Source organism: Anomaloglossus baeobatrachus, chromosome 9 (assembly GCF_048569485.1).
Source record: "Anomaloglossus baeobatrachus isolate aAnoBae1 chromosome 9, aAnoBae1.hap1, whole genome shotgun sequence".
NCBI lineage: Eukaryota > Metazoa > Chordata > Amphibia > Anura > Aromobatidae > Anomaloglossus > Anomaloglossus baeobatrachus.
In genome coordinates, this window is record NC_134361.1 from 219,447,973 (window position 1) to 219,468,081 (window position 20,109).

The following is a 20,109-nucleotide window of genomic DNA, read 5'->3' on the forward strand; positions in this document are numbered from 1 at the left end:
ATGGGGGTGATATATTGGATGTTTCGATTAGTGATGGGCAGTCCGGCTCCTTTTGATCCGGTTCCCATGGCTCCGCTCACCACAAAGCCGGATCTTTCTGCTCGTTCTCGGCTCCTTATTAAATGTGTTCACCTATGTGTTAAGATTATAGTAACGCCGCCAAAGCTCCGCCCACCCGTGGCTAAACCCTGCCCACTTACAAGGGGCCAATTATATTGCTGAGTAGGCGGAGTTTAGCCACGGGTGGGCGGGTTTTGACGGCGAAAAGAGCAGTTTAGATATTTTAGTGGCTCACACTAGTGATCCGGCTCCTGTCAGTCACAGCAGGGAGCCGGTTCTTTGTGTCGGATCATTCGCGACCGACCCATCACTAGTTTCGATCCATATGAACTGCTTAAGGATATGTGTGCACATTGCTTTTTTTTACGCTGCGTTTTTGTGCATTTTTTGCCGCTAAAAATGCACCTGCGGTAAAAAATGCACTGCGTTTTACCACGCTTTTGGCTGCATTTTGCAGCATTTTTCCAGTGTATTGCATGGGTGGAAAAACGCAGAAAAGAATTGACATACTCATATTTTTTTTTTTTCTGCACAAAAACGCAGCCAAACAAAACTGCACTGTGCGGACAACAATAATGAAATGTCATAGGCTTTATTGGAGAAGCAGTCATGCAGTTTTGAGGCCAAAAACGCAGCGTGCGCATGTAGCCTAACGGCAACCATGTCCGTTTTTGTCAAGCAAAATCCGATGTAGGCTCAGGACCTGAGCCTGAACCAAAACCCCAGCTGCAGTACGCCCCGGTCACTGCCCCCAATAATGTCAATGTCACAAACCACCGGGGGGGTCACTCAGAAATTCCCCGCGCTGGCTACCAGTACGTCACAATCGGGGGGTAACAAGTGGGGGTCACCCCTCCTTTATACCTCCCGACCGACAGACAGAGCACGTGACGCGCTCTCTAGCGCCCCTCTTATAGTCAGGCCAATTATGGAATTGCCCGACAATAAGCAAGGAGGCCGCTATACTACGTATGCCGATTATTGAAGGGTCCCCGGTGAGAGTAAGGTATATATTCCCCCGACCTCCGCGGGCGGAATATATAAAATCTCCCCGAATCTCACTGGCCTCCCCACAATAATCCTTGGCACAATTCGCTGCCACCAACCGATTTACGGTAACTATTAGCCGAACACACAGACGTGGGATTCAAGATCGAGATAACAGAACAGCCCAAGATTAATTATATAATTTAATCAGCCTAAAGCACACTAGAAACTACAATATATACAATAGGAGATCTACAGAATATACATATGTCAGAGTACAGTTACAATCAAAGCATGGGTTACAAACAGGCATACACAGTTCCAGCAGTTACCTTGTTGCGTCTGGCCACAGGGGGGCGCTGTACCCAGGTTTCTAGGATCCTTCCCACAGATGTTTCCTACACGTGCCCCCAGCGAAAAGAACCTTGGAAAATGGCCGAAGTAGGGTTATCAACCTGGGCAAATCCAGGTCCCCTCCTACCTTCGTGACCTCACAGGGAGCACTGCTCCACCCCTGGCTTGAGTTATGGACAATATCCCAACATGGAATATGGGCCATAACTTTGCCTGGGAGCGTCGTAGGCGGACGCCAATGCTCTCATTGTGACAGTTATGAATTTAGCTACAGAACGAGGGGACTCATGACCTGTCTGCCAGTTCCCCATTGGCTGATATCACGCCTGGGGCATTTCCCAATGTCCTGCTCCCATAAAAAGGGTGTGCCAGCATCGTCCGCATGCGGAGACACCATTTTTATGGTTGCCATATTTATCGGAAATATGGCTTGCGAGATATGAACCATTTTTTACTGGAGTCGTTCTGTCTGGCTATTTCCATAGCCTTGCTAATGAGATACAACTCTTGTTACAGGGTGACGGCAGGGAGTCATCCTGTGTCCATTGTTCCCACACCACCTCATTTCCATATCACAGGACATGGCCATGGAGGTGTAAGTGGAACACTGAGAACAAGAAGGGAGGGGGCACTGCCAGGGAGTGATGAGGGATTATGACTGGAGTCATAATTCATCTTCATATCCCGGGATTTGCCTCAAACCTCCCCCCTTTTGAGGGCGCTAGGGGGCAGCACACTCCGGTGTTCCCCCGTGCGCCCGTCCGCGACCTCTCCTTGTCGGGACAGCCCGTCTGCGTTACCGTGGTCACGGCCCCTTTTGTGGCGAATGGTGAAGTTGTATTGCTGGAGCGCAAGGCTCCATCGCAACAATCGCCCATTCGTCCCAGAGACGGTGTGCAACCAGCTGAGGGGATTGTGGTCCGTCTCCACGATGAAGTGGCGCCCGTATAGATAGGGTTGCAGACGCTGCAGGGCCCACACTATGGCCAGGCACTCCTTCTCCATCGTGGAATAGGCAACTTCCCTTGGTAACAGCTTCCTGCTCAGGTACAAGACTGGGTGCTCTTGGCTCGCAGAGTCCACCTGGCTGAGCACCGCACCGAGGCCGAAGTCACTGGCGTCGGTCTGTACTACAAACGGCCGCGTGAAGTCGGCTGCCTGTAGCACGGGCGGGCTGGACAGGGCGTCCTTTAGGGCCCGGAAGGCTGCCTCGCAGTCCATTGTCCAATCGACTGCAGAGGGCAGCTTCTTCTTGGTGAGGTCCGTCAAGGGCTTTGCCAGGCTACTATAGCATGGAACAAACCTCCTATAGTACCCAGCGGTCCCCAAGAAGGACATCACCTGCTTCTTGGTCCTGGGGGTGGGCCAGGATGCGATGGCTTCCACTTTCTCAGGCTCGGGCTTCAGTGTTCTCCCACCTACCCGGTGACCGAGGTACTGGACCTCGCTCATGGCCAGCTGACACTTTCCCGGCTTGATGGTCAAACCTGCCCGGTGGATCCGCCTGAGCACCTGTGCTAGATGCTCTAGGTGGTCCTCCCAGGTGGGACTGAAGACGGCAATGTCATCCAGGTACGCGGCCGCGTACCCTTCAAGTCCCTTGAGCAGGGTGTTGACCATCCGCTGGAAAGTGGCAGGGGCATTCCTCATCCCGAATGGCATCACCGTGGACTCGTACAGTCCAAATGGGGTAATAAAGGCAGAGCGTTCCCTGGCCTTGCGAGTCAGGGGGATCTGCCAATATCCCCGGCTCAGATCCATGATGGTCAGGTACTGAGCCCCGGCCAACTGATCGAGCAGGTCATCGATGCGTGGCATTGGGTACGCATCGGCGACTGTGACCGCATTGAGCCCCCTGTAGTCCACGCAGAACCGAGTGGTTCGGTCCTTCTTAGGGACGAGGACTACAGGCGAGGCCCAAGCGCTGTTGGATGCCTGGATCACCCCCAGCTTCAGCATCTCGTCAATCTCCTGGCGCATGTGTTGCTGCACCTCCAGGGAGACCCGATATGCTGAACGCCGGATCGGGGGATGATCCCCAGTGTCCACGTGATGGACAGCCAAGTCAGTCCTTCCGGGCTGGTTGGTAAACAACCCCCGGAAGGGGAGGAGGGTGGCCCACAGCTGGGACCGTTGGTCTTCCAAGAGCTGGTGGCCAACCTCCACATCCTCAATGGATCCGCCTGCCCTAACCTGGGCTAGCATATCCAAGAGGGTTTCCGCTTCTCCCTCCTCGGGCAGGTTGCACACGGGGAGCGCACATGCCTCCCGCTCATGATGTGCCTTCATCATGTTCACATGGAAGGGCTTCCGCCTTCCACGGGCAGGGTCCAGGGTGACCAGGTACGTCACAGGGTTGAGCTGCTGGTACACGAGGTATGGGCCTTCCCAGGCTGCCTGAAGCTTGTCCTGTGGTACGGGGACCAGTACCCACACCTCTTGACCCACTTGGTAGGTCCTCTCACAAGCGTTCTGGTCGTACCAACGCTTCTGATCGGCCTGGGCTTGAGCCATATTGTCGTGTACCAGTTGCGTCAAGGCCTGCATTTTGTCCCGGAAGCGCATGACATACTCGATAACCGACACTCCAGGGGTGGCCAAATCCCCTTCCCAAGCCTCTTTCACCAGAGCCAGGGGGCCCCGCACACGTCGCCCGTACAGGAGCTCAAACGGTGAGAATCCTGTTGAGGCCTGTGGAACCTCCCGGTAAGCAAATAACAGGTGTGGGAGATACCGCTCCCAGTCACGCCCATGGGAGTCGACCAACATCTTAAGCATCTGCTTTAAGGTGCCATTGAACCGCTCGCACAGGCCATTAGTCTGTGGATGGTACGGGCTGGCCACCAGATGTCGCACCTGGACTTGCTTACAGAGGGCCTCCATCAGCTGGGACATGAATTGGGTCCCCCGGTCAGTGAGCATTTCCTGGGGAAAACCTACTCGGGAGAAAATCTCCAGCAATGCGGTGGCCACCTTGTCAGCCCGAATGGACGACAAGGCCACTGCTTCTGGGTACCGGGTGGCATAGTCCACTACCGTCAGTATGAAGCGTTTCCCGGAGCTGCTGGGGATGGCCAGCGGGCCGACCAGATCCACAGCCACCCTCCTGAAAGGCTCATCGATGATTGGCAGAGATACCAGTGGGGCTTTGGGGCGTGGCCCCGCCTTCCCCACTCTCTGACAGGTTTCACACGAACGGCAGTAGGCAGCCACATCGGCCCCCATTTTTGGCCAGTAGAAATGCTGATTTAACCTGGCCTTGGTCTTAGCGATCCCTAGGTGTCCGGCCATCGGAATCTCATGTGCGATCCGCAACAACTCCGTCCGGAACGGATAGGGTACCACCAACTGTCGGTCCCTGGGCCACGCCTCCGGTGAACCCTGCTGGACCGTGGCCCGGTACAGCCGTCCTTGGTCCCAGACCACTCGCTCCGGGTCCGAGTCCGAGGGAGGCTGTGCCGCCTGCTCCTTAAGAGCTTTCAGGCTGTCGTCAGCTTCTAACGCTGCCTGAAACCCCTGACTAGATGTGGCCAGAATCGACGAGACTGTCACATCTTCAGTCAGTACCCCGGGACCGGTGTCCTGGCCTCCACCTGACTCGGCTGCCACTTGGTCAGAAGGGGAAGAGCTATCGGACCTCCGGGAGGCCCCTTGGCTTCCAGCACTCCCACTGCGGGTGACAGCGGCCACAGCCGCTGCGACCGTGGGTCGTGCCTGCTCCTCCTCCGTTCCTGACCAAGTCGCCGGTTCAGGCAGACCTACCTGGCTTCCTGACACCCCGGTTGTGGGGGAACCATGCACCGAGATCTTACCTGGGAGCACTTCCGCTCCTGGACCGGCCCCAATCTCACCTGCCTGTTCCCCTCCTGCAGCAACAGAACCCCGCTGTGAAATCTCTGGGGACCCCACATTTGCTGTGGTAGCCCCCACCCCACACACTGGTCCTCCCCCTGCAGCACCCTGCTCTCTGCTTATCCCTGCAGAGGGCAACAGATCCCAGCTCACTGGCTGGTTACTTGTAGAGGCATTGTCACACCTTTCTCTGACCCCCTCCCCTGTCACAGCTGCAGCTGTGTGTGTGTCTATGGTGTCTATGCAAGCAGAAATATCAGAGTTCACTCCCTCCTCCCTTACATCATTCATAGATAACACATTAACATTGTCAGGAGTCATGTCCGTACTGGCTGAAGGTTCAGCCCTTGGTTGGGGCCCAAACTGGGAGGTTATCTGCCCCAAATCTGTCCCAAGTAGCACGTTTGCGGGGATCCGATCAGTTACCCCCACCTCCCTCACCCCTCGCCCTGCGCCCCAGTCCACATAAATGTCAGCAACAGGCAGCGCCGGGTCAGTGCCTCCAATCCCGGAGACAGCGAGGGTTTTTCCAGGGATCAAGTCTTGGGGGGACACCATCTCAGGCCGCACCAGAGTCACCTCCGAGGCGCTGTCTCGCAGTCCTATGGTCACAGACCGGCCGACGGTGACAGGTTGGAAGCTGTCCAGGGACCTACCACCACCCCCACCCACACAATACACCTTGGGCGGCCCTTGGGACGGGGACGGAGCCGGGGCCTTGGGACGCTGAGGGCACATGGCCTTGAAGTGTCCAGGTAGGTTGCACTGGTGGCACCGTCTTGGTTCCGCCACGGGCCTGGAGAGGGGAGTTGAGGGGGACACCCCCTGCAGTCTAGGGGCAGGTGGGGCAGTCGCAGAATTCATCTTACCCCCTCTCCAGGTGCTGCTGGTGGCCGCTCTCCTGGCCTCAGGGGCCCGGTTGTTGGTGTAGTCATCGGCAAGGGCAGCTGTAGCCGTGGACCCCTTTGGCTTCTGGTCTCGGATGAACTGGCGGAGATCCTCAGGGCAGTTCCACAAGAGTTGCTCCGTGATGAACAAGTCCAGGATCTCCGGTCCGGTGGAAAGCTGCAGGCCTTGGGTCCAGGGGTCGGCAGCTCGGGCAAGTGCCCGCCGGTGGTCAGCCCAGGAGTCCTTTGGTCCCTTCTGTAGGCTCCGGAACTTCTTGCGGTAGGACTCTGGAGTGAGGTTGTACTGTTGGATCAGGGCCCGCTTGATGGTGTCGTAGCCCTGATCTGCCTCAGCAGGCAAGTCCCCAAGGATATCCAGGGCCTTACCCCTTAAACGGGGGGTCAGGTATTTGGCCCACTGGTCCTTGTCCAGATGGTGCTGCAAGCAAGTCCGTTCAAAAGCAGTCAAGAAAGAGTCCAAGTCTCCATCCTTCTCCAGCACTGGGAAGTCCTCAACACGGACCTTTGGAAGTTTGGTGTCTCGAAGGTCACGTGTGGCTGATGAGGGCCGGAGCTGAGCTAGCTGCAGCTGGTAGTCACGGTCTGCCTGTCGCTCTCGCTCTCGCTCTTCACGCGCTGCCTGCCGCTCTCGCTCCGCAGCCTCACGCTCTACGTGCCGCTCCGCAGCCTCAGCGTCACGCGCTGCCTGCCGCTCTGCCCTGCGCTCTGCCAGGAGTTCCTTGTAGCCCTTCTGGTCTCCAGCCTGGAGAAGGGCCATAGCCATTTGAAGAAGGCTATCCGAGCCTCCCAGGCTCGGTGGAATGGCACGTGGTGATCTGCGGCACGCTGCAGAGCTAGGCGATTCACTGTCCCTTTCAGAGCGGAGGGCTGGCATCTGGCTCGTTGAGGAACCTTGGGTGAGCTCCTCCTCATCTTGTCCAGCAGTGCCAGGTTGCGCAATGTCCTCGGCAGAACGGTTTTCTGGCGTCGAGCTCCTGGAGGACTCGTGGGCAACCTCCTCATTGCTGTCCACAGCACCGTCCTCCCTCTCTTCGGCTCCTGCCTTAGCATTGGCCAGTTGCATAGCTCTGCTCCTGGTGCCATCAGCCATTCTTGCAGACTTTTGGTCACTGACACAGAACTGACACCTGATGCCTCCACACACCTTACAGTATCTGCACTCTGACACTCTAGTGTTGAGCTAGTCTGAAGACCCCAGCAGCCACAGCTGCTGCAGGCAGTCTTTAGTGTCTGGGAGTATGGGTCTCACACTCACACACACTATTATCTCGATCCCACCGCTATGCCACCAATATGTCACAAACCACCGGGGGGTCACTCAGAAATTCCCCGCGCTGGCTACCAGTACGTCACAATCGGGGGGTAACAAGTGGGGGTCACCCCTCCTTTATACCTCCCGACCGACAGACAGAGCACGTGACGCGCTCTCTAGCGCCCCTCTTATAGTCAGGCCAATTATGGAATTGCCCGACAATAAGCAAGGAGGCCGCTATACTACGTATGCCGATTATTGAAGGGTCCCCGGTGAGAGTAAGGTATATATTCCCCCGACCTCCGCGGGCGGAATATATAAAATCTCCCCGAATCTCACTGGCCTCCCCACAATAATCCTTGGCACAATTCGCTGCCACCAACCGATTTACGGTAACTATTAGCCGAACACACAGACGTGGGATTCAAGATCGAGATAACAGAACAGCCCAAGATTAATTATATAATTTAATCAGCCTAAAGCACACTAGAAACTACAATATATACAATAGGAGATCTACAGAATATACATATGTCAGAGTACAGTTACAATCAAAGCATGGGTTACAAACAGGCATACACAGTTCCAGCAGTTACCTTGTTGCGTCTGGCCACAGGGGGGCGCTGTACCCAGGTTTCTAGGATCCTTCCCACAGATGTTTCCTACACGTGCCCCCAGCGAAAAGAACCTTGGAAAATGGCCGAAGTAGGGTTATCAACCTGGGCAAATCCAGGTCCCCTCCTACCTTCGTGACCTCACAGGGAGCACTGCTCCACCCCTGGCTTGAGTTATGGACAATATCCCAACATGGAATATGGGCCATAACTTTGCCTGGGAGCGTCGTAGGCGGACGCCAATGCTCTCATTGTGACAGTTATGAATTTAGCTACAGAACGAGGGGACTCATGACCTGTCTGCCAGTTCCCCATTGGCTGATATCACGCCTGGGGCATTTCCCAATGTCCTGCTCCCATAAAAAGGGTGTGCCAGCATCGTCCGCATGCGGAGACACCATTTTTATGGTTGCCATATTTATCGGAAATATGGCTTGCGAGATATGAACCATTTTTTACTGGAGTCGTTCTGTCTGGCTATTTCCATAGCCTTGCTAATGAGATACAACTCTTGTTACAGGGTGACGGCAGGGAGTCATCCTGTGTCCATTGTTCCCACACCACCTCATTTCCATATCACAGGACATGGCCATGGAGGTGTAAGTGGAACACTGAGAACAAGAAGGGAGGGGGCACTGCCAGGGAGTGATGAGGGATTATGACTGGAGTCATAATTCATCTTCATATCCCGGGATTTGCCTCACAGTCAATGTTATAAAAAGAAAAGATTCCCTGGTTTTTTGAAAAAAAAAAAAAATTACCTTGCGTTTCCAAAAATAAGACTCTGCCATATACTTTTTTTTTGCCCCCCCCAAAAAGCTTAGTTTTGGAGTAGGTCTTATCCTTGGGGAAACACGGTTGGGGCTAAGTGTACCCCCCCCAAAAAAAGGAGACTCCCTCTCTCCTTCCCAGGAGACTCCTAGGCTGCTTTCACACTTGCGTTGTTTTGCATCCATCAGAATCAGTTGTGTGACTCATGCAACGGATGCGTTGCAGACAGTGGCACAACTGATGTGACTGATTCTGCAAAAAAAATCCATTGTTTTGGGGGGGGGGGGGTTACGGTTTTACTGGCGGCCGCCTTTTGTGAACGATCACCTAATCTTCCGACTTTTGTGAACGATCAGCTGATCCTTCACAAAAGGCGGCTGCAGAGCGATCAGCTGATCCTTCACAAAAGGCGGCTGCAGAGCGATCAGCTGATCCTTCACAAAAGGCGGCTGCAGAGTGATCAGCTGATCCTTCACAAAAGGCGGCTGCAGAGCGATCAGCTGATCCTTCACAAAAGGCTGCTGCAGAGTGATCAGCTGATCCTTCACAAAAGGCGGCTGCAGAGCGATCAGCTGATCCTTCACAAAAGGCGGCCAATCAGCTGATCGTTCCGGCCGCTGGAACTGAATTTACAGTCGATCATGTTTTTTTACTGTGCGCATGCTCACAGTAAAAAAAAACGATCTGCTGCACACAAAAAAACGTTACATTCAGCGTTGCTCCCGCCATGACGGTCAGTCAGTAAACGACTGATCCGTCACGCGGCGGATGCAATGCAGAGCTATCAGACACAATCTGTCACAAATAGAAGTCTATGGGGGAAAAATGGATTCCTGCAAAATGTTTTGCAGGATACCGTAATTCCTCAAAGCGACAGATTGAAACTGATGCAAAACAACGCAAGTGTGAAAGCAGCCATACTTACCAGAACCCAGACGTCTGTGTGGCTCCCGGGCCATCCCTGTGATCTCCGGCAGGCCCTCTCAGTAGGTATGCTGTATACCGTCTTCCCCTGCTTCTGGCGCGCACACACGCACACACACACGCACGCACACCGATCAGATTGCACACACTCCACTAGTCACCACACCCAGCAGTACAGAATGCCTCCGGCCGCAGGGAAAGATGGGAGAAAGTTACGCATTGCAGGTCCTGTACGCATTCCAGCCGCAGTTGCTGGTCCTTGCGTTCCACCTCACTACGTGTCAGGAGTCTGCCGCCCAGAAGGTATCTGTGTGTGTGTGTGTGTGTGTGTGTGTGTGTGTGATCCACGTCAGGTCCTTCCGCTTGGCGTCTGGTGAGAATGATTGCGGGTGTCCACTAGTGATGGCCAGTCCGGCTATTTTTGGTGATCCGGTTCCCATGGCTCCGCTCACCAAAAGGAGTCGGATCTTTTGGCTCGTTCATGGCTCCCTATTAAATGTGTTTACTGCAGGTGAACACATATTTCAGCTTGTGTTAATGCCGCTGAAACCACGCCCACCCGCGGCTAAACCCCACCCACAACGGGCCAATTAATTTTTCGAGTGGGCGGGGTTTCGCTGACCACTCCCAAATGTTGTGCCCAATGAGAGACGTAAGGCTGTGTCCGCACTTTGCTTTTTCGCTGTTTTTTCAGCTGCAGCGTTTTAATGCCAAAATGCATGCGTTCTGCTTTTCAAGCAAAGTCTATGGGAATTTGGGATTTCTTGTGCGCACAATGCTGTTCAAAACGCTCCGTTTTTGTGGCAGAAATTTGGGCAAAAACTCTACTTTTAGGCTATGTCCGCACTTTGCGTCGAGGTACTTGCAGTTCGAAACGCAAATGGTAAAAACAATTGACATGTTGCTTCTTTAAAAAGCAAATTTTTTGCCCAAATTTCTGCCACAAAAACGCAGCGTTTTGAATAGCATAGTGCGCACAAGAAATCTCAAATTCCCATAGACTTTGCTTGAAAAGCAGAACGCATGCATTTTGGCATTAAAACTCTGCAGTTGAAAAAGCAGGTAAAAAAAGCAAAGTGCGGACAAAGCCTTAAGAGAATTTAGTGGCTCCCACTGGTGATCCGGCTCCTGTCAGTCACAGCATGGAGCCAAATCTTTGTGTCGGATCGTTTGCGACCGACACATCACTAGTGTCCACTGTCTATAAGGCTGAGGCCACACGGGGTTATGTACGAGTCCTCGCATGACACTCTGCTCACGCTCGCAGCACAGCAGGATCTGAGGGTCATGCGACTGTGGTCCGATCGTGCAATCAGACCACAGCTGCAGAGGGGAGTGCCGGCGCTGCGGAGGAGCGGGAGAGATTTATCTCCGTATCTCATCCGTTGCCGGCTGATGCGAGAATCGCACTGCACCCGTGTTACACCGGTGTAACTTAAAAGCAATGCGATGTTTCTCTCGCCCCATAGACTTGTGTTGGTGCGAGTGAAACAGTATCGCGTTCCACTCACATCATGCTGCTACTGTTTTCTCGGTCCGATTAAGGCTGGAAAAATAATCGCCCATGGGAACGGACCCATAGAGTAATGTTAGTCCAAGTGGAATGCTATATATAATGCATTCCACTCGCACCATTTTTCTCGCCATGTGTCCTAGGCCTTATGAGGTTTCCTGCACTGTTCTTTAACTTTTTTAGTTACATTGACACTTCATTATTGAACTGCAACTAGGGCTTATTTTTGGGGTAGGGCTTATATTTAAGCCTTTCTCCAAAAATGCTGAAAATAACTGCCAGGGCTTATTTTTGGAAAAACATGGTAGTATTTTTAGGTGCGTTGTCTTAAAGTTACAAATTTCGAATTTTTTTTTTTTTTTTTATCTTTACAGTGTTTGATTAATCTTTTAATTTTCTGAACCAAATGTTTTAGTTGTTTTTTTTTAAACATTCATTTTACTATATTATGTACTGAGAAAAAAATGGGATATAATGGTGAAAAGATTCCATACAATGAGTGATGTTTATAGCTGACCTGGTATGCCTTTATGACCAAAAACCGGCAGCTCCTGGGAAGAATAAAGTTAATTTTCTCCCAGTAGCCACACTTTAATTATATATTTTGATAGACCAGACTCTTTGTTGCTTGTTTTTTTTTGCAAAATATAAAAAAAAAAAAATCACTCTCTTCGATACTATGCAGTAACAACTATCAATCTTAATCCTGTGCAATAATCGCCAGAAGTCTTTGCTGCTGCAGAACATCATCCGGCAGCTTCTGTCCCTCTTTTGTTTTGGATAGCTCACGTGATTGCTCTCCGAAACTCCGGTGAACGTCAGCTAGTTTTCATCTTTGACATTCCAAGGTAGGTCACGAATGTATCAACACGGCGTTCCATCCTTACAATGGTTTCCATGGTTTCTGTGATTTAGATTTAGTCCTTGAAGAACTAGATGTTGCGCCGTTCACCTGTTACACTCTTCTGTATTGAAAATTCAAGAATTTACTTCTTAACAGTCGGCTTAACAGTAGACACATTTGTTTTGTTTTCGAATCTGAAAATTGTGACTTGTATTTGTGCTCAGCCCCCTGTAGTCTGATAATCTTGAGTGACCAATTGCCTCCAGACGTCACCTAATTAGTACATTGTCTCCGCCTGGATGTACTTTCTTTTCAGTATAACTACAGCTGTTCTCTGTAGGCCTCAGAGGTTTGTCCGAGAACATTAAGGATCAAACAGCATAATGAAAACCAAGGAACACACCAGACAAGTCAGGTATAAAGTTGTGGAGAGGAGTAAAGCAGAGTTAGGTTATAAAGATAGTAGCTCAAGCTCTGAATATCTCATGGAGCACTGTTCAATCCATCATTTAAAAAAGGAAGGATTACGGCACAACTGCAAGCATATAAGACATGGCCATCTACTGAAAATGACATCCCAAGGAGGAGAACACTAATGAGAGAAGCAGCCAAGAGGCCCATGGTCAGTGAAAGAGCCACAGAGATCACCGCTTAGGAGGGAGAATCTGTCCACAGGATAACTATTAGTCATAGACTCCACACATCTGCCCTTTATGATAGAGCGTCAAGAAGAAAGATATTGAAAATCATGTAGCGAGCATGCGGAATAAGGGTCTCTGGTCCGATGACTCCAAAGGAGAATATTTTGGGCTAAATGAAAAACGTTGTGTGTGGCGGAAAACTAACCCTGCACATCATCCTGAAAACACCCTCCCCACCGTCACACATGGTGGAGGCAGCATCTTGCTGTGGGGAGGCTTTTCTTCAGCAGGGGCAGGGAAGCTGGTCACAGGTAATGGGGGAAAATGGATGGAGCTAAATACAGGACAATCCTGGAGGAAAACCTGTAGGAGACTGGGGCGTAGGTTCACCTTCCAGCAGGACAAAGACCCTAAATATCGGGCAGAGCTACAATGGAGGGTTTTGATCAGAGCATATTACTGTGTGTGAACAGCCCAGTCACAATCCAGACCCAAATCCACTGAGAATCTGTGAGAGATGTCTCCATCCAATCTCATTGAGCGAGAGCGAGTGTGCAAAGAAGGAGAAAATGTCACCTCTGCATGTGCAAAGCTGGAGAGACCCCAAAAGACCGAGAAAGGTGGTCCTACAAAGTGCTGATTCCAGGTGGTGAATACTAATGCAAGACAAAGAACGGTGGTCCTACAAAGTAGTATTCCTCACCCGGAATCAGTAACGCACAATTTTCAGACCTATAAATTTAAAATATTTATAAAACAAGGTATCATTTCCTTTACACTTCACAAATACTTGTGCTTAGTGTTTATATCACATAAAATCCCAGCAAAATACATTTAAGTTTGTGGATATAATTTGAAAATATGTACAAATGTTCACGGGGTATGAATACTTTTTCAAGGCACTCGAAGTACTTCAGAAACAGTATCTACCAGCATACAAGTGCATCTCAATAAATTAGAATATCATCAAAAAGTTAATTTATTTCAGTAAATTCAATACAAAAAGGGAAACGCATATATTATATAGTCATTACACACAGAGGGATCTATTCCTATATATTATATAGAGTCATTACACACAGAGTGATCCATTTCGACAAGCTTCTTGGAGATGGAAATTTCATTTTCCAGCAGGACTTGGCCCCTGTCCACACTGCCAAAAGTACCAATACCTGGTTTACTAACCACGGTATCACTGTGCTTGATTGTCCAGCAAACTCGCCTGACCTAAACCCCATAGAGAATCTATGAGAGACACCAGAGCCAACAATGCAGACGAGCTGAAGGCGGCTATCACAGCCACCTGGGCTTCCATAACACCTCAGCAGTGCCACAGGCTGATCGCCTCCATGCCACATTGCCACACTGATGCAATAATTCATGCAAAAGGACCTGACCAAGTATTGAGGCATTTACAGTACAGACTTTTCAGCAGGCGCCAACATTTCTGAGTGTAACATCATTTTGTCAGTTGGTCTTATATAATCTAATTTTCTGAGATAATGACTTTTGAGTTTTGATTGGCTGTAAGCCATAATCATCATAATTACCAGAAATAAACACATGAAATAGATCCCTCTGTGTGTAATGACGCTATATAATATATAGATATAGAGAAAGGAACAAAAACCGCTCACCACTGCAGAGACAAGCCTGAATATATCCTCCTGTTAATGTCCTTTAGTCCGGCACGGATTACAGCAGCAAGCTGTATACCACAACGCGTTTCGGCGGGACGCCTTCCTCACGTCACCTCAGGCGTCCCGCCGAAACGCGTTGTGGTATACATTTGCCATTCATCAGTGTGCACAAGCCGGTGTTTTCACTTGAAATATGGATATTTATTTTTAATCAAGTTACAAATAAAGAAGCATTTTTATTCATCCCCTTGGAGTCCAGCTGGATCTTTTCCATTGTTTTGTTATATAATATATAGGAATAGATCCCTCTGTGTGTAATGACTCTATATAATATATAGGAATAGATCCCTCTGTGTGTAATGACTCTATATAATATATAGGAATAGATCCCTCTGTGTGTAATCACGCTATATAATAAACATGTGAAATAGATTCCTCTGTGTGTAGTGACTCTATATAATATATAAACACGTGAAATTGATCCCCCAGTGTGTAATCACTCTATATAATATATAGAAATAGATCCCTCTGTGTGTAATCACTCTATATAATATATAGGAATAGATCCCTCTGTGTAATCACTCTATATAATATATAATAAACATGTGAAATAGATTCCTCTGTGTGTAATGACTCTATATAATAGGAATAGATCCCTGTGTGTAATGACTCTATATAATATATAGGAATAGATTCCTCTGTGTGTAATGACTGTATATAATATATAATAAACACGTGAAGTAGATCCCCCAGTGTGTAAGGACTCTATAATATACAGTGGAACCTCGGTTTACGAGTAACTTGGTTTGCAAGTATTTCGCTATATGAGCAAAGCTTGCTGTAAATTTGTAACTCAGTTTACGAGCAAATACTCACCGCACGCACATCCGATTCTGTACTTTCACCGCGCTCTGACCCGCTCTTGCAGTCTGCACAAACACTCACATACACACATGCACACACGCATATTATGCTCAACTTACCTTCCATTCCCTCCCCGGCCTCCTGGTTCTTGTAGTCCGCAGGTACAGTATGTGTATCCGGTAACCATCGCGACCATGGAGAAACGTCCACTGTCAGTCGCTTCTCAAAGCTGGCCAATCGGAGGCAAGCGGCTCCTGTGTATGACGTCTGCTGCTAAAGCGCTGAAAGCGGAAGCTCCGGCATTGTTCGCGATGGTTACCCGATACACATCCTGTACCTGCGGACTACAAGAACCAGGAGGCCGGCTAGGAAACAGAGGTTAAGGTGAGCATAATATATATTGTGTGTGTTTGTGCGTGTGTGGAATGGCACAATAAGGGACCAGGATGGGACATTGAACAAGTTGTGGAACGAATTCTCTGAGCTTCCATTATTTCCTATGGGAAATTTTACTTTGCTAGACGAGTAACTTGGTTTACAAGCACACTCCCAGAACGGATTGTTCTCGTAAACCAAGGTTCCTCTGTCTAATAAACACGTGAAATAGATCCCTCTGTGTGTAATGACTAAATAATATACAGTGCCTTGCGAAAGAATTCGTCCCTCTTCAATTTTTCAACTTTTCCCCACATTTCAGGCTTCAAACATAGATACAAATTTAAATTTTTATGGTGAAGAAACAACAACAAGTGACACAATTGTGAAGGTGAAGTAAATTTATTGCTTATTTTAAACTTTTTTTAAAAAATAAATTAAAAATTGGGGCGTGCAAAATTATTCATCCCCTTTACTTTCAGTGCAGCAAACTCACTCAAGAAGATCATTGAGGATCTCTGATGTGATGTTGTTCTAAATGACTGATGATAAATATAATCCCCTGTGTGTAATCGAGTCTCCGTATAAATGCCCCTGCTCTGTGATAGTCTCAGGGTTCTGTGTAAAGCGCAGAGAGCATCATGAAGACCAAGGAACACAACAGGCAGGTCCATGATACTGTTGTGGAGAAGTTTAAAGCCGGGTTTGGTTACAAAAAGATTTCCAAAACTTTAAACATCCCAATAAGCACTGTGCAAGCGATCATATTGAAATGCAAGGAGCATCATACCACTGCAAATCTACCAAGACCCGGCCGTCCATCCAAACTATCATCTCACACAAGGAGAAGACTGATCAGAGATGCAGCCAAGAGGCCCATGATCCCTCTGGATGATCTTCAGAGATCTACAGCTGAAGTGGGAGAGTCTGTCCATAGCACAACAATCAGTCGTACACTGCACAAATCTGGCCTTTATGGAAGAGTGGCAAGAAGAAAGCCATTTCCCAAAGATATCCATAAAAAGTGTTGTTTAAAGTTTCCTACAAGCCACCTGGAGACACCAAACATGTGGAAGAAGGTGCTCTGCTCAGAGGAAACCAAAATCAAACTTTTTGGGCACAATGCCGAATATGTTTGGCGTAAAAGCAACAGCTCATCACCCTGAACACACCATCCCCACTGTCAAACATGGTGGAGGCAGCATCATGGTTTGGGCCTGCTTTTCTTCAGCAGGGACAGGGAAGATGGGTAAAATTGATGGGAAGATGGATGGAGCCAAATACAGGACCATTCTTGAAGAAAACCTGTTGGAGTCTGCAAAAGACCTGAGACTGGGACGGAGATTTGTCTTCCAACAAGACAATGATCCCAAACATAAAGCAAAATCTACAATGGAATGGTTCACAAATAACCGTATCCAGGTGTTAGAATGGCCAAGTCACAGTCCAGACCTGAACCCAATCGAGAATCTGTGGAAAGAGCTGAAAACTGTTGTTCACAAACGCCTCCATCCAACCTCACTCAGCTCCAGCTGTTTACAAAGGAAGAATGGGCGAGAATTTCAGTCTCTCCATGTGCAAAACTGATAGACACATCCCCCAAGAGACTGCAGCTGTAATCGCAGCAAAAGGGGGCGCTACAAAGGATTCACTTACAGGGGATGAATAATATTGCACGCCCCAATTTTCAGTTTTTTATAAAAGTTTAAAATAAGCAATACATTTCGTTCAACTTCACAATTGTGTCACTTGTTGTTGATTCTTCACCAGAACATTAACATTTTATCTTTCTGTTTGACGCCTGAAATGTGGGAAAAGGTTGAAAAATTCAAAGGGGACGAATACTTCAAGGCACTGTATAATAAACATGTGAAATAGATCCCTCTGTGTCTAATGACTCTATATAATTCTTAATTTATTGAGATGCACTTGTATGGTCATTGTATGGTGGTAATATTGGGCTTCTTTTAAGACTGTATATAGGTTGAAGGAACAAATATTTTCCTTGCCCTATTACTTGGCACCAAGTTACAGGTGAATTCCTGATAGATGTACTTAGGTCACACCTTAAATTCAATGGATTTGATAATATATACAAGAAAAGGTTAGGAGCAGCAGAGAGAAACTGTATACGGAAATGCCTTGATATAAAAGGAGAGCGGAAAAGACTAATGACCAGAGACCTGGCAAAACCGAGTGATAGACGAGGGATGCACGTCACTGGAAGAACACAAACTTCCCACGCAGGACAAGGTGCGAAGGAGTCAGTAACTTGACGGCATTGACTTAACTCCTATACCTCCGTCTTCATCGCTGGAATAATAAGACGATTCCTCAAAAATGTGTCTCCAATTCCAGGGAAATTCCGGTCACTGCAGAAGTGAAATAGCTAACCGACCAAATATGAGAAAATAAAGTATATGTCCCTTCCAGTATAGGGGTTCGCGCTGTGATCACAGATGGTCTATGGGGCAGTATAATGCCCTTCTCAGAGCTACCCTAGGGGGAGCACCAGCTAATGTAATAATAAACCATCGTCTTCCTCGCTGGGTATCGGAGAGGCAGCGGCTGCTGCAGGTAATTGCACCGTTTTTCATTAAGAGTCTCCGATTCCAAATCTGTTCATTGCACAGAAGAATTTCTCACATTTCAAGCATCCAATTAACACAGTGTAAAGTGCAAACAAGGAAATGCCTTTCATGGGAGGTTTGACATGTTTCCGAAGAGCGGCGAAATCTCTCTTTTCCAGCATTTCTATAGAAAACAAAAACTATATTTATCATGACTGGTATTATACGGGGTATGTTAGTGATGGATTATTGGTTACTAAGTGTAGGGATCTCCCCCCCCCCCCCAAGGGGGGACAAGAGGGGCCTGGGTTATACCAGCCCTCATCATTATATACAGTACAGACCAAAAGTTTGGACACACCATCTCATCTCTAGAACAACTATTAAGAGGAGACTTTGTGCAGCAGCCTTCATGGTAAAATAGCCGCTAGGAAACCACTGCTAAGGACAGGCAACAAGCAGAAGAGACTTGTTTGGGCTAAAGAACACAAGGAATGGACATTAGACCAGTGGAAATCTGTGCTTTGCTCTGATGAGTCCAAATTTGAGATCTTTGGATCCAACCACCGTGTCTTTGTAGAAAAGGTGAACGGATGGACTCGACATGGCTGGTTCCCACCGTGAAGCATGGAGGAGGGGGTGTGATGGTGTGGGGGGGCTTTGCTGGTGACACTGTTGGGGATTTATTCAAAATTGAAGGCATACTAAACCAGCATGGCTACCACAGCATCTTGCAGCGGCGTGCTATTCCATCCAGTTTGCGTTTAGTTGGACCATCATTTATTTTCAACAGGACATTGACCCCAAACACACCTCCAGGCTGTGTGAGGGCTATTTGACTAAGAAGGAGAGTGATGGGTTGCTACGCCAGATGACCTGGTCTCCACAGTCACCAGACCTGAACCCAATCGAGATGGTTTGGGGTGAGCTGGACCGCAGAGTGAAGGCAAAAGGGCCAACAAGTGCTAAGCATCTCTGGGAACTCCTTCAAGACTGTTGGAAGACCATTTCCGGTGACTACCTCTTGAAGCTCATCAAGAGAATGCCAAGAGTGTGCAAAGCAGGAATCAAAGCAAAAGGAGGCTACTGAAGAACCTAGAATAGAAGACATATTTTCAGTTGTTTCACACTTTAAGTATTTCATTCCACATGTGTTAATTCATAGTTTTGATGCCTTCAATGTGAATCTACAATTTTTAGAGTCATGAAAATAAAGAAAACTCTTTGAATAAGGAGGTGTGTCCAAACTTTGGGTCTGTACTGTATAGATGTATAACTTATACCAGCTTTACATATATAAATATAGAGGGGATGCCCAGGTTATACCAGCTGTACATATATAATTATATACAGGAGATGCCCAGGTTATACCAGCTGTACATATATAATTATATACGGGAGACGCCCGGGTTATACCAGCTGTACATATATAATTATATACAGGAGATGCCCGGGTTATACCGGTTGTACATATATAATTATATACAGGAGATGCCCGGGTTATACCGGCTGTACATATATAATTATATACAGGAGAGGCCCAGGTTATACCGGCTGTACATATATAATTATATACAGGAGATGCCCGGGTTATACCGGCTGTACATATATAATTATATACAGGAGATGCCCGGGTTATACCAGCTGTACATATATAATTATATACAGGAGATGCCCGGGTTATACCGGCTGTACATATATAATTATATACAGGAGATGCCCGGGTTATACCAGCTGTACATATATAATTATATACGGGAGACGCCCAGGTTATACCGGCTGTACATATATAATTATATACAGGAGATGCCCAGGTTATACCGGCTGTACATATATAATTATATACAGGAGATGCCCAGGTTATACCGGCTGTACATATATAATTATATACAGGAGATGCCCTGGTTATACCGGCTGTACATATATAATTATATACAGGA

At 48.4% G+C, this 20,109-nt stretch overlaps 1 protein-coding gene across 1 annotated transcript in view; it reads left to right on the top strand.

Moving 5' to 3' along the window:
- LOC142251599 (chemokine-like protein TAFA-1) overlaps positions 1-20,109 on the top strand; it is a 65,550-nt gene that overhangs the window by 1,012 nt on the left and 44,429 nt on the right. Inside the window, exon 2 of the mRNA XM_075324558.1 lies at positions 12,020-12,083. The gene's annotated coding sequence lies outside the window, so the exon portion shown is untranslated. The remainder of the gene's footprint in view (positions 1-12,019; positions 12,084-20,109) is intronic.